At 37.7% G+C, this 12,653-nt stretch overlaps 1 protein-coding gene across 1 annotated transcript in view; it reads left to right on the top strand.

The window, feature by feature from the left end:
• Nucleotides 1-2,122: 2,122 nt before the first annotated feature.
• Nucleotides 2,123-12,653, top strand: part of foxp3b (forkhead box P3b) — a 33,217-nt gene continuing 22,686 nt past the window's right edge. Inside the window, exon 1 of the mRNA XM_012857666.3 lies at nucleotides 2,123-2,156. The gene's annotated coding sequence lies outside the window, so the exon portion shown is untranslated. The remainder of the gene's footprint in view (nucleotides 2,157-12,653) is intronic.

Raw genomic sequence — 12,653 nt, 5'->3', positions numbered from 1 at the left:
AACGGCCCTCTCTCCCTTAAGAGCACACATTTACTGAAAGTTGTATCCTGTCGCTCCAGAGCTGGATACAGTTTGTTGCACAGGGAGCTAAACAATTTGCTCAGACATACTGAAGTTCTGCAGCCATTGTGCATTCAGGAAATCTGGAATAATAACATCCCACCACTGGGACGCTCAGTTAAACGCCCAAACCAATTACCAACAGGACAGCTATCTGACGCACACACAGCATGGGGGTGACGATGCCGCTGAATCTCTGTCTGGGGGTTGGTTTGTTTTTCCTGATCTGCAAGGACAATGGGGCGGGGAAGGCACATTCGGCTCAGCTTTTCTACTACGTCGGGACAGCTGCAGCACCTGGTAAATAACTCTTGTTGTGCTAAACCTTTTTTCTCCATCATCATACACTCAAATCTGGGTCATTTCCAGGGACAACTTTTGCCAGGGATATGTCATCCAAAACGAGGGCTGTCCCTGGAAATCAGAGCCATCTGGTCACCCTACCTCTTTAGCAGGCTACTGTTAGGTACCATTAGCCTACCCTCACACGTCGTCTAGCCCGTGCCCTTTGGTTTGAAACCTGTCTGTGGTTTTCCACTCCCTCCTGTACTTATCCACTGTTTCATCTTGCTGCCCACAACTCTCTCTGGCTCTTCTTTTACTTTGAGTCCAACTAAAACAACAGACCACGCGGCAGATTTACCATTGTGTGTCATGATCTTGGTGTGTCAAGTGCTGGTCTGATTCTCCATCTGACACCTGCACCACTGACTATATAACCCACTCTTAGACCAGTCACTAGTGCCAGATTATTATGAGCCACAGGCCGGTGAGTTTAATCCAGCATTTCTGTATCCTGCCTGCCTGCCTGTTTCTGACCAGTTTCTGCTTCCTGATTCTCTGAGTGTGCCTAACCCATGTCGGACCTGACATGTTTCCGTGCCCTGATTCTGCCCCCATGTTCTGTTTTGGATTATCTCTGGATTTATTTCTTATCACCCGGCTCTAACCCTTGATTGGCTCTCGGATTTTGGACTCTGGTTATTCCTCCTGATCATCCTGCCCGACTCTGCCAACACGGTTCCTACCCTGTGCCTGTTTTTCGACCACCGAGCTCCTGCCAGTCCCAGGTGTAAAACCTTGAAAGTTTCCCTGATTGGACTCTGGATCGCATTTGGGCTTCAAAAGCAACATACCCCACCAACAGGAGCCTGCACTCACCATCCCAGCTTGCTCTCGGATAGTGAGGAGGTTAGTGACTGAAGTTTCAGTGACTGTTACATCCCTAAAAGCCTCTTTCTGGTCATTAACCTGTTGTCTCTGCTTGCAGTGGCTCCTGTCCCAGACGCTGGTGATTCACCCTCAATCTGCAGCAGTTTACGTCTCAAACTGTCTTTTACTCTCTGATCTTGTCTGGTTGAATTCTGGGTCATTACATTATGTCCGTGTTCTCAATTGTTGAGTGAGTACTTACATGTAACACAGGCTGTTTAAAGCTACTACTGGAAAAAGGCCTTTAGATGGTAGTATTTATGTCAACATTTACCTATAAATTTTTCCTAGTGGTGTTTTTTTTAAATCGGTAAAACCATGCACGGGGGGAAAAAGGCTAAATATTATCCCATTCATTATAATAATGCAAGCACAAATACATTTATTATATTTATATACACATATACAATATTTTGTATGAAATCAAAGAATGTAAGCAACAGAAAACCCAGAATAGATAGTTATGGTTTACATAGCTAATGCGTGGATGAGAACAACACTTCTATCCTCTGACATCAGCCGTAGGTATAAAACCTGAGGGTAGATGTCACAGATGCCTTTTCCTCCTCAGACAGCAGAGAGGTTTGTCTCTTTCTCACATTAATTGTACGTGTTAATGTAGTGTCTGTACAATGTAAATTAATGTAAAGCCATTATTGTTTAAACATTTCAGTAGTTAAACTGAGTTATAAACATGGGATTTAAACCCTGATTGTTGTTGTTTTTCTGAACATTTAGACCATTTTTTTAGGTTTCCTTTAGAAGAGCTATATTGTGGATTCTTGTTAAGGTAAAAATAGATTTCCTGTGGAGTAAGACAATGCACGCTATATTATTTCAGAGTAAAAAATCAAGACTGTGACAAGCGGAAGGTTCTGCATACGGTAAGCACAAACCTTACTGTTTGACTTTAAAAGTTGCCACTCTGAGAAAAATTCAAAAACAAAGACAATGGTTAACAGCTGAGAAAGTAGTCACTTTTACGGTAAGCACACTTCCAAAAATGATGACATTCATATGTCATCATGCAAGACGGCTCATCTGAATTGGTGGTCGAAAGATCCTTTTTTGTTCAAAAATAAATGTAATATTGAATGGAGTTCATTTCATACACAGGTTCTCTTTATAATTAAGTTATTTTAAATAAGTATATAAAAAAAAAAGCTAAATTGGCTTTAATGCATTATTTTGGAAGTGTCTGTCAACTGCTTTTGTACTTTTGTCAGAAGTGATATGATGTTTATGGAAAACACTTTCAATATATTATTGACTGTCTGATAAGCATTCATTTAAGGTAGCACTTTTTTAATCCTGCAGTAAATAGCAATTTGAAAGATAGAAAAATGAATTTGTGCATTTCAAAACAAGACTGGCTTTTTAGGTCCAGAATTGGCTTCTTCGTCTAAAGGAATTAGAAACACCTTAGGAATGAAAAAAACAAACTACAGGCATTGAGAGAATATACATATGGGACTTTATACAAAATTGTAAAAGCCTCAGTGGGAACTTTTATTTGTTCATTTGAACATTTCCTTTTTAAACTTCAAAGTTTATGGTAAATATTTCCAATGTAATATTCATGTAAAAAGTTAGCATAGTGTGATGGGTGACGCTACTTAACCACCATGTTTTGTAAACTCCATGTGTTTAATGTCAGCAGATATGTTTTCCTGAATCTGCTGCTGTCTTCTGGTGGTTGGATTTGTATCACTTTTCTGAAAAAGATTTTCTGTTTCTAAGTCTTAAGTGTGATAAAGGTAGCTACTGCAGGTGTTGTATTTACAACTGGGCTTTCGTTTGGCATTGTTCTCTCTCCCTGTCACAGAAAACCATATCAACAGAACAATCGTCCAATTACTATGTCTTCTGCAGTTAAATGTCCCTCAGTCAAACTGCATAATTACCACTTTAATCTTCATTTACAACAGCTTTTCAGACTAACTTGCTAGAGTGTATTATTCAGGACTAAAATTATGTTTGTTGTTCAAAAATGTCTTTATTTGTTTCAATATTCTTCAAATTGCTCATTGTCACTTTCAGTTTTACTCAAATGGTTGTTCATCCATCTCTGGATAGGTTTTTGAAAACCATTGTTTAACTGCACATCAGAAATACTACATTACTGTACAGTTTCAAGACACTTATTCCTGCTGGATTGTGTTTAGAGTGTTAATAATGATGGATCATAGGCATATCCAATGAAAAATATGATCTGTAGTTAGAAATTAGTACAGCTTCTATAATATCGTGTTAAAAGTCACTAGCTATTGCACTTGTTCTTTGCGAGGCAAAATTAATTTAAATCCAGCTGCATCTAATTGTGATCCCAGCTAAGAGTACGTCTCTGGATCAGGTTTGCTTTGTGACTTCTCCAACCTTCATCATCCCATAATGGGTTTGGGTAAGCCACTGAATCCCAGATGGTTGAGGTCTGATAGATGTCTATAAAATATTTCATATTTAGAAAGAAAATCTACACACCTCTCATGCTGTAGCTCTTTGATGAAGCTCCATGATGGCAAAATATGCTGTATTTTCAGAGAAGCAACTGGACAGAAGGGGAAACTGTAAATTAAACTTCTTGTACCTGTTATATGAGATAAACTTTCTGCTGTTTCTGTCATGTAACCTGACACATGTTCTTTCTTTCCCATAAAGTACTCGGTCTTGCATATTAATTTTGTCATTGAGCATACTATTAAAAACAGCCTTTATAGTTTTAAATTGGGTCATACCAGAGCTGTTTTAAAACAACATGGGACAACATGGAAAACTAGTTTTCCATGTTGTCCCCCCCCCCCCCCCCATTCCATTTTCTGCACCTCGTTCGACTTACACACAGCCTATAAAAAAAAGCACAAACAAACAACTTCTAAATGTACATCACTGCTGCTTTCAGTTAAAAACAAAAGGTTTAATGAGAACTATGAACTCTGCAAGTCTTTTTTACTGGTGGTTATGGTGTTTTAATAAAATTAGCACACAGACTGGAGCCCACTGTCCTAAAGGGGGAACCTGCTGTTTTGGGGAAAAAAGGACAACATCACATGTTTAACACTTTGACAACACAGCAGGACCAACGCTGCACTGCCCAAAGTTGTGTCTGTTATTCAAAGTTGTTGAAGTATGCTCAGTTAAGACTAATTGCAATATTTAAAACTAAATGACTCCACAAAATATTGTCTGATGGCTCTTCTGATTGAAGTTTCCTTTTTCTTCCAATGGCTTTGCAGCTTTTCTCCATTGTATGTCATATTGGGCTAATGGGCCATTGTGCATGCACTTTAGGCATAAGAATGACTATGCAAAGCCCTCAAACAGCATGTAATAAATAAGGCAAATTAAGATTTAAAACAAAAATTGTTCACCTGTGAATAAACAACATTACATAAAATTTGCTTAAACGACACTGCCTGATATTTTTTGACTAATCAAGACTGATTTATTCGGAATAAAAGATCAAGAGTCTCCCTCTCATTTCCTATGACATGTCATGTCATTTGAAATGTGAGTAGTAAGCCCACACATTCATAGTAGTGCCAGTATGAGACATATAATATTCCTAACTAATGTGGCCTATTACCATATCCCCAAAAGGAAATAGGAAGTTTCAGTGAAGAAAATAGTGTACTGTAGTGTACAGATATGAAAAGCATTATTTTGATTAAGCATTATCACTAGCTCAATACATGGAGGGAGTAGGGCTGTGTCTGAAGCGCCACTCTTTTTCAGTTAAAAATGAAAGCCAGAATGAGAAATCACACAAAAAACCCACAACATTTCAGCGCTCTCACTTTCTTCTGAATTCCTGTGTCTGTGGGTGTGCTTTTGCAAAGGAAACATATCTGCTGTCTGGTTTGCTGTATAAATGCACGCTGTATTCCTGATGTGGCTTTCAGATAAGTCAAAGTAAGAGCTCTATCCTACAATTTTGCATGCAACCAGTATTCACATGTTGCTGATGCCTATAAAAATAATAGCATATAGAGAACATTTTAAATGTTGTAAATGATAGTTCGTTTATTTGAAAAAAAAAAAAAATTATGAGGTTTGTCTCAATTGAAAATGTCATTAAGTGTAATTCAAGTTTTCTGCTAATTCTTTTCAAGAGTTCTGTCGGACATCACATCTTTAATTCTTATGATTGCTCGATCTATTACATCAAATACATGGGCTTGCAAAAGTATTAATATTTCAGTCACTAAATACATTCTGGGAAAAATAAAAATTTGTCTAGAATTAAAAATTTTTAGATGATCTGGACCAATACTTACTGTTTTAAGAATAACCCAGAAACATTGCGTGCTTTTGGAAGAAAAAGAAAATCATTCACTCATTTACATTTTCTCACTTGGTGTTCATGTTTGTGTAACAGAAAGCTCAAAATGGATGAAAGAAAAGGAGTACAAGTTATATGATGATCAGTCAAAAATCAAAAATGTACATTTTTAACACAAGGTTTCCTTCTTTTAATCCATCCACCCATCCACCCATCCATCCATCCATCCATCCATCCATCCATCCATCGTCTTCCACTAATCAGAGACCAACATCTGACACCTCACTGATATTCTGTCTTAAGATCCTTCCTCCAATGTGTGGCTCTGAACATTGGCTAAATTTATTTTACCGCTGCCCTGGATACCTGAGAAACTGCCCCAAGCTCCTCACCCTCCATTACCAGTTTGTTTTTCCCAGGTTGAAATAATATGGGGCAGTATTGAGCAATATGTCCAACCTTTTCACATTTAAAACAAAGCAGCTTTCCATCCACGGTTCTTCTGGAGGATTGGAGACCAACTGACTAATGCCTTAACAACTAACTCCAGTTATGCCTGCTGAGCATTTATGAAACATCTCAATTTTGCATATTTGGACGAAACTGTGCTTACCCTGGACACAGATCTTTAATCAACAGCTGACATTGATCGATAACATCTACACCTAAATGGCTGGCTCTCACAGCCATTTGTGTTGCCTATGTGCTAACATCCACTGTGGTTTGGTGTTGACAAAGTCTGTTAACTTCATTCTTAGACAGGCAGGCTGCGGGAAAAGCTTCAAAGAATTTACATGACCAGTTCTGCGATGGTGTAAGGGGTCGTCCATTGTTTTAAGTATTTTATCTATCAAATCCATTAAGGCATGTCAATAATGTCAATATAATTAAAGACTCATCCTCAAGTTGTTTACGTTTGAAAAACCAGTGATGCAGTGAAGCACGAGAATGAAAGGAACCATGAATTTCAATGAGGGAATCAAAGAATTTTTTCTATATTTCCTCTATGGTCTGCTAGTAAAAAGTTAATCTCTGTCCATGCAGCACCTTCCAAATGATCAAACACATTTTGGGCAGATTCCTTTTGAGTGTTCCCCCTTGTTTAAATATAGTCTCTAATTTGATCAATCCGTTCATCCAGAGTCATACAAGCTTGATTGTCCAATGTCCCAGAAAACGTTTGCAGATTTGTCCTGTTGAACATACAGAGCTGTCACTCGTAGCTCACTCAGTCTTACTTCCCTAGGTTCCTGCTGATGTTGAGGGGCTTTCCATGTCTCTTACATCCTTCAGTTAACTCTCCAGTTCCTTTATGCATTTAGCCATTGCCAGCTTCTCATTATCCTTTTCAGAGGACATTGTGATTCCTCAATGGAGAAGCCATTCTTCAGTTAGGGCAACTCCTGTTCTCCTACAATAACACACAAAAACGGCACTCTCCATGTTACAACTGTCAGCAACTGTCACTCAATTAAATAAATGTGAAAAGTGTATTTACTCTAAAAATGGGGGCGTGGCCCTAAAAGACCAAAACAAACAAAACAATAGGAAGTTGTTAGTCCGCCCTTACAAGATACACCCACATATGTTTTGGTCTACAAGCCATGCAAAGCTGGGCGAACAATCAAAAACCAACACCTATGTTACAAACTTGTGTGGTCACACTGCAATAACCATAATATTAAACATAAAAAAAGGTTCCAGTATTCTGTATAAGAGACCACACAACCATGATAAAATAAGTGATTTCTAACCACAAGTTCCACCAACAGAGGCACAATCACCAGATCTCTCACAAAAAAACATGCCTCACCCACTCCTTTATTTACCCCACTTCCAAACAGAGGCGTGGTGTGGAGCACCAGCAGCTATATAATATTTCTCATTAGGTTGTTGATTATCATCTGTCTTACGGCAGTGCTGTTTTATGAGTTAAAATCTCTGGGCACTGATATTGAGTTTTAAAAACTCCCACATTTATTTAATTTTTCTTCGCTGTGTTACAACTATACAGGTGAGTCTAGAAAGTGTTTGTTGCAAAAGTAATTTAAAAAATTGGTCTTGGCAGGACAATGACCCTAAACATATGGCCAAGAGCCACAGTGGGATGCTTTAGATCAAAGCATAGTTATGTGTTTGAATGGTCTAGTTATGTTCAAACCTAAATTCAACTGAAACTCTGTGGAAGGAAATCAACTGACTAAGGTGGGGTCATCTGTGGAGACTTGCAGATGAAAGCTTGGGAGGAAGTCTTTAGGAAATGTCTTTTGCTGAGCCCACTTAGGAACCCCATATGTTCAGAATTGAGTTGAGTAGATGAGAGCGTGAGCTTGACCAAGTCACAGAGATAATTACAAATAAAACAAGAAATAAAGCAAATTTTGACTAAAGCTAACAATTAGCCTTATATTTAGAGAATATTGATGGAAACCTAACTGAAACAAAAACTGCAACACTATATCAAAAATTTATGAAAACAAACAGAAAATATTGGAGATTATTTGTAGCTGGCAACCAAGCGTTGTCGGGTAATCACCATACATACATACATACATACATACATACATACATACATACATACATTTTGTTGCATACTTGGAGTTTCTCAGAGTGCAGAGAATTGAACGTAGTGTGTCCATGAGCTGCACAACGTAGATATCTTTATATTCACTTTGGGTCATGTTCTCTAAGCTTTTCAAAGTGTTTGCTGCAGAGCTGCTAAACAATGTCATGGACTGCCGGCTTACCAGTTTCACAAATCTGCCATTTTAATTTATTTATTTGTCATAATTTTGTAGTCCAAGCTGAAGGTCTATCCAGAATTTAACTAAATCATGTCTAACAGTAGGTACCTATCTGATCATGGTTGATCACAATTTCATAATTCACTGTCAACAATGTTTCAATATTATATATTCAAAATTCATAAACTGTCACCATTTGTCTCCAGGCTGAATGTACTTCATTTTTTTTTTTTTTTTTTGAAAAAATGTACTTCATTTTAAGTACTGCAGCTTACTATTTACCTCTGGTCCTGGATGCTGCTGCTTCGAAAAACAGAAAGCCATAGATTAGAGAAAGCCTTATTGATTAGAGAAAATATACATCACTCCCTTTCCCCAAGCAATGCGGAAAGGTAATTCATATTTTCACCACTATTGGACATGATTACTGCAGTGCCAATATATTCCTGATTAATATAAAAATATACGATAAAATAAATATTTTTTTCTATTTTTTTTTATCTTCAATAAATTTACAGTGCTAAAGCCACACCTTTAACCCGTCCTCCCGCTGAAACTGATCAATTTCCAACTATTGGGATGAAAAAGTTGATCTTATTCAAACATTAATAATTCGACTGTGAAATAAGTTTATGTGCTTATTTCTTCCACTGTTTAGGTGGTGGATCATCCACCATCTCCCCTGCTTCAGACTCTCTTATGTTTATTAAAAGTCCTCCTCACTAATCCTTATATTGTTTCACAGCTCTTTTAAGACCTAAGATGCTTTGTGAATAACTTTTATCTTACCGAGGTAAAATTCTAAGAAATATCTTAGAATTCAGGGAATTCCAAGAAGAGGTACTTTTAGTCTTAGGATTCTTTGTGAATATGAGCCCAGGTCTTTAAGGGCCTCCTTGCCATCACCCTAATCCTTAGCTCAATCCTTAGAGTAATAAAATTCAGTTTGGGATTCTGACTGGGTAACTCCAAAATACCAATACTAAAAATGAACCAGACCTGAACCTTAACAGTTTAAAGTGAGACTTCTTGCTTGTACACGTTCTCATATAATTTCCTATCTGCTGAGCCTACAGTGTAATTTGGGGGGGGCAATATGATGTACCATAAACACAACTTACACTCAATGGAAGTACTTTGTTTTATTCTAATATTTGTACATTACCCAGTGTAAGTATTGGTTTCAAAGCCTTTACATTGGAAACAGAAATATATTAACAAAAATTTGTGTTTTTTAACCAGAATTTTTTGTTTTCTGATTGTTTTTTCATTTTTATTTACACACAACTATGTCTGATTACATGTGTTTTCACAATCAAATCAGATATCAAAACAATGGATCACTATTTTTTAGTTCTGCGCGAGCAGAACTATGTCTAACTAGTGATACTCTTATTTGAAAGCATTTGTTTGGCTACTCTACTCATCCTCCACAACATCAATGCCAACCATTGCAAATTAATGGATTCAACGTAATAAGCTAAATAACCAATATGTTTCAGGGGGGAAAAATCAAGTAAGTATTTGCTCCTCTTCAATGAGAGTGGCAGTGGTCAGAGGGCCCGGTGGCGCCGGTGCATGGCAGCCTCGCCTCTGTCAGTGTGCCCCAGGGCAGCTGTAGCTACTAACATAGCTCACCACCGTCAGGGTGTAAATGTGTGTGTGAATGGGTGAATGACTGAACTGTAGTGTAAAGCGCTTTGGAGGTCATCAAGACTAGTTAAAGCGCTATACAAGTACAAGCCATTTACCATTTACCATTTAGAGTTATTGCCTGTACAGCCCCAACTTTCCCATATGTGAGACAGTAAAAGTATTTCTGGTCATTCTTTTACTTTTTCTAACAGGATTTAATAAAAATAACCACTAAATGGAAATATTTTGAATATAAATCATAAGGGCAATGTATAATGTTCTTTGCTCCAAAGTTGCTTTTATCCTTCTTAGTTTTTCTGTTGCACAATTAATAAAAAAAATATAAATAAAAATATTGGCATAAACCTTCAAATATTCACTGAGGTGAATATTTGAAGGTTTTTATTTTACCTGCTCTAAAGAAAACAGAATAATATGCAGTAAAAAAATGTTTTTTATATGGCTGGGAGATACACACCATCCCCCACCTTAAATCAGGCAAGTAGCGTTACCACATTCTTCAGGAAGTCAGGTGTGCAACATGTATCTTCACTCAACCCTGCAGGAACAAACTTTACCACTTCCTAAACACAAGTTCGAACTATTTCACTGGGTTGTAGCGGTAAAAACAGGATGGAAAAGGTCTCGGTGTAGAATAAAACCGTATAATAAATCTGAGTGGAACTTTGGATGATAAATCAGCTTTAGTGGCCGGAATTTTGTGCACAAACACAGAATTTGACTTTTGATTTCAAATACTCACAGCATACAGAGAAGAAGTATAACTGATGTATACAAGAACCTTTTAAAAGGAACTGAAAACATCAAAAGAACAATATGTACACCCAATTTAAAGCCTACAGTTTTCTAGGTTAATCATAACTTCTAGCTCTAAGTTATATTGTATTAAACAATATTGTTGTTATACATATCTCTCTCTAGTTATGCGCATTCAACTCCTTGGCCTGACCATTTGTAAGGGATAATAAATCCAATCTGTAAAGGTGACCTCTGTCAAGCTTTTCCAAACTGTGGTACCATTGTTCAATGTGTCTGCCATAATCATGTCTGGTAACTTTCACGTAGTATAATGACTGGTACTTCAGCTACCTTACATTGCTATTGCGCCACTTTTGTTTGATTGCATGTAAATCTTCTGTAAAACTTCTTACAAATCTTGCAGATTATTGGTTGGCATGTGCATCAATTTTTGTCTACCAGACTCTGCAGTTTGGTCCAATTTCCGCTTCGCAAGTGTCCAATCACATACAGAATCCTCTTGGACTTTTGTCTTATCAGTTTGTGAAGTCCAAGAGAGTCTCTATGAGAGTCGATGATATTTCGCATTTATCAAAACTTTTCACTTAAGATGCAAAACCCAAATCCACATGCAAATGTGCCATTTGTGTTACGAATAGTGTTCAGAGAACCCAATATTTCAGCCAGACAACAGAGTTACGTTTTAAAAGGTTAATGAAATTAATGAATAATGCCTGATGATGCAGACAGACAGAAACAGACTGGACTGATGAGTAGTGGCTGACGAGGCAGGCAGGCATGCAGAACAAGACTTGAACAGGTGCAGTAGCAGACCAGAACCAGAGATGAAAGCAGGAACTAACCAGAATGTACAAGGCAGGCCGAGGAACCACCAGGACAGGAAGAGCAAGCAGTTGGAAGTAACAAGGAGCAGCACCCAGACACTGGAACCAATACATCAGTGAGACTGAACATGAACAGCGCCACAGCAGGCTCTACACACAGGAACTGGTAGAAATCTCAGCAGCAGTGCACATGAGATGAGATATTCTGGCAGGGATGAGTTGGCTGAGGTATAAGTAGTGAGAGTGACAGGTGATCATTGTTGGCCCTAATTAGTGGCAGCAGGTCTAATTGATTAACAGATGACTGGGAGATGACTGAGCGGATACAATAACTGGTGGCTGAGAGGAATGAAACAATAAATAGTCCAGAATAGTCCAAAAATACACACAAAAACCCAAAACCATGACAATTTGCATAACTTTAGAAGCTTAGTAACTTTGGTAAAATTATAACACTGTTATTTTCCAGATCTCCATCCAACCATCTTCTATACCTGCTGAATATTTCTAGATTGGACTGTTCCGTAACGCCAGTGGTCAATGACCATATGGTGTGGTATGACCTTGACAGGTCTCCAGTAAATCGCAGAGACAGAAGTCAGACAATCAAGCACACACACTCTTACCTTAAGGCAACTTAGAATTGTCAGATGAGATAACATGTTTTTGGAAAGTAAAGGGAACCCTGGCATTAAAATATATTTTTTTTTTATTTCCCTGAGGAAAGGTTATATGGTCTACAGTATATGTTGATTTAGTAGGAAGTTTGGTTGGAAATGCTGATTATCCAAATGCAGTTTTGTGTTTAGGGATGCTACATTCCCATCTAGCGGTCAACCTTGTTACTCTGCTCACCTATTAACAGCTCATGAAAACAAATTACTTTAAAGTTGAAAATGACATCATGAAGGAAGCAGAAAGGATTATGTTTTCAAACTTAGAACCCTATAATTGTTCAGTATATGGTAAGGGTTATCCTGTCATGTACTTTTATCCATAACCTTGAAAGCTTGATAATGCAAAGATTCAAGAGGTCTTGTTTACTTGTTTCCAGTAGACATTCAGTAGGATAAATGTGACTACTTTAAAATCATGATTCAGGTGACCAAGGACCAAGGA

Source organism: Fundulus heteroclitus, chromosome 1 (genome assembly GCF_011125445.2).
Source record: "Fundulus heteroclitus isolate FHET01 chromosome 1, MU-UCD_Fhet_4.1, whole genome shotgun sequence".
Classification (NCBI taxonomy): domain Eukaryota; kingdom Metazoa; phylum Chordata; class Actinopteri; order Cyprinodontiformes; family Fundulidae; genus Fundulus; species Fundulus heteroclitus.
The sequence above is the reverse complement of the archived record's forward strand: the minus strand, read 5'-3'. Positions and strand labels throughout refer to the sequence as shown.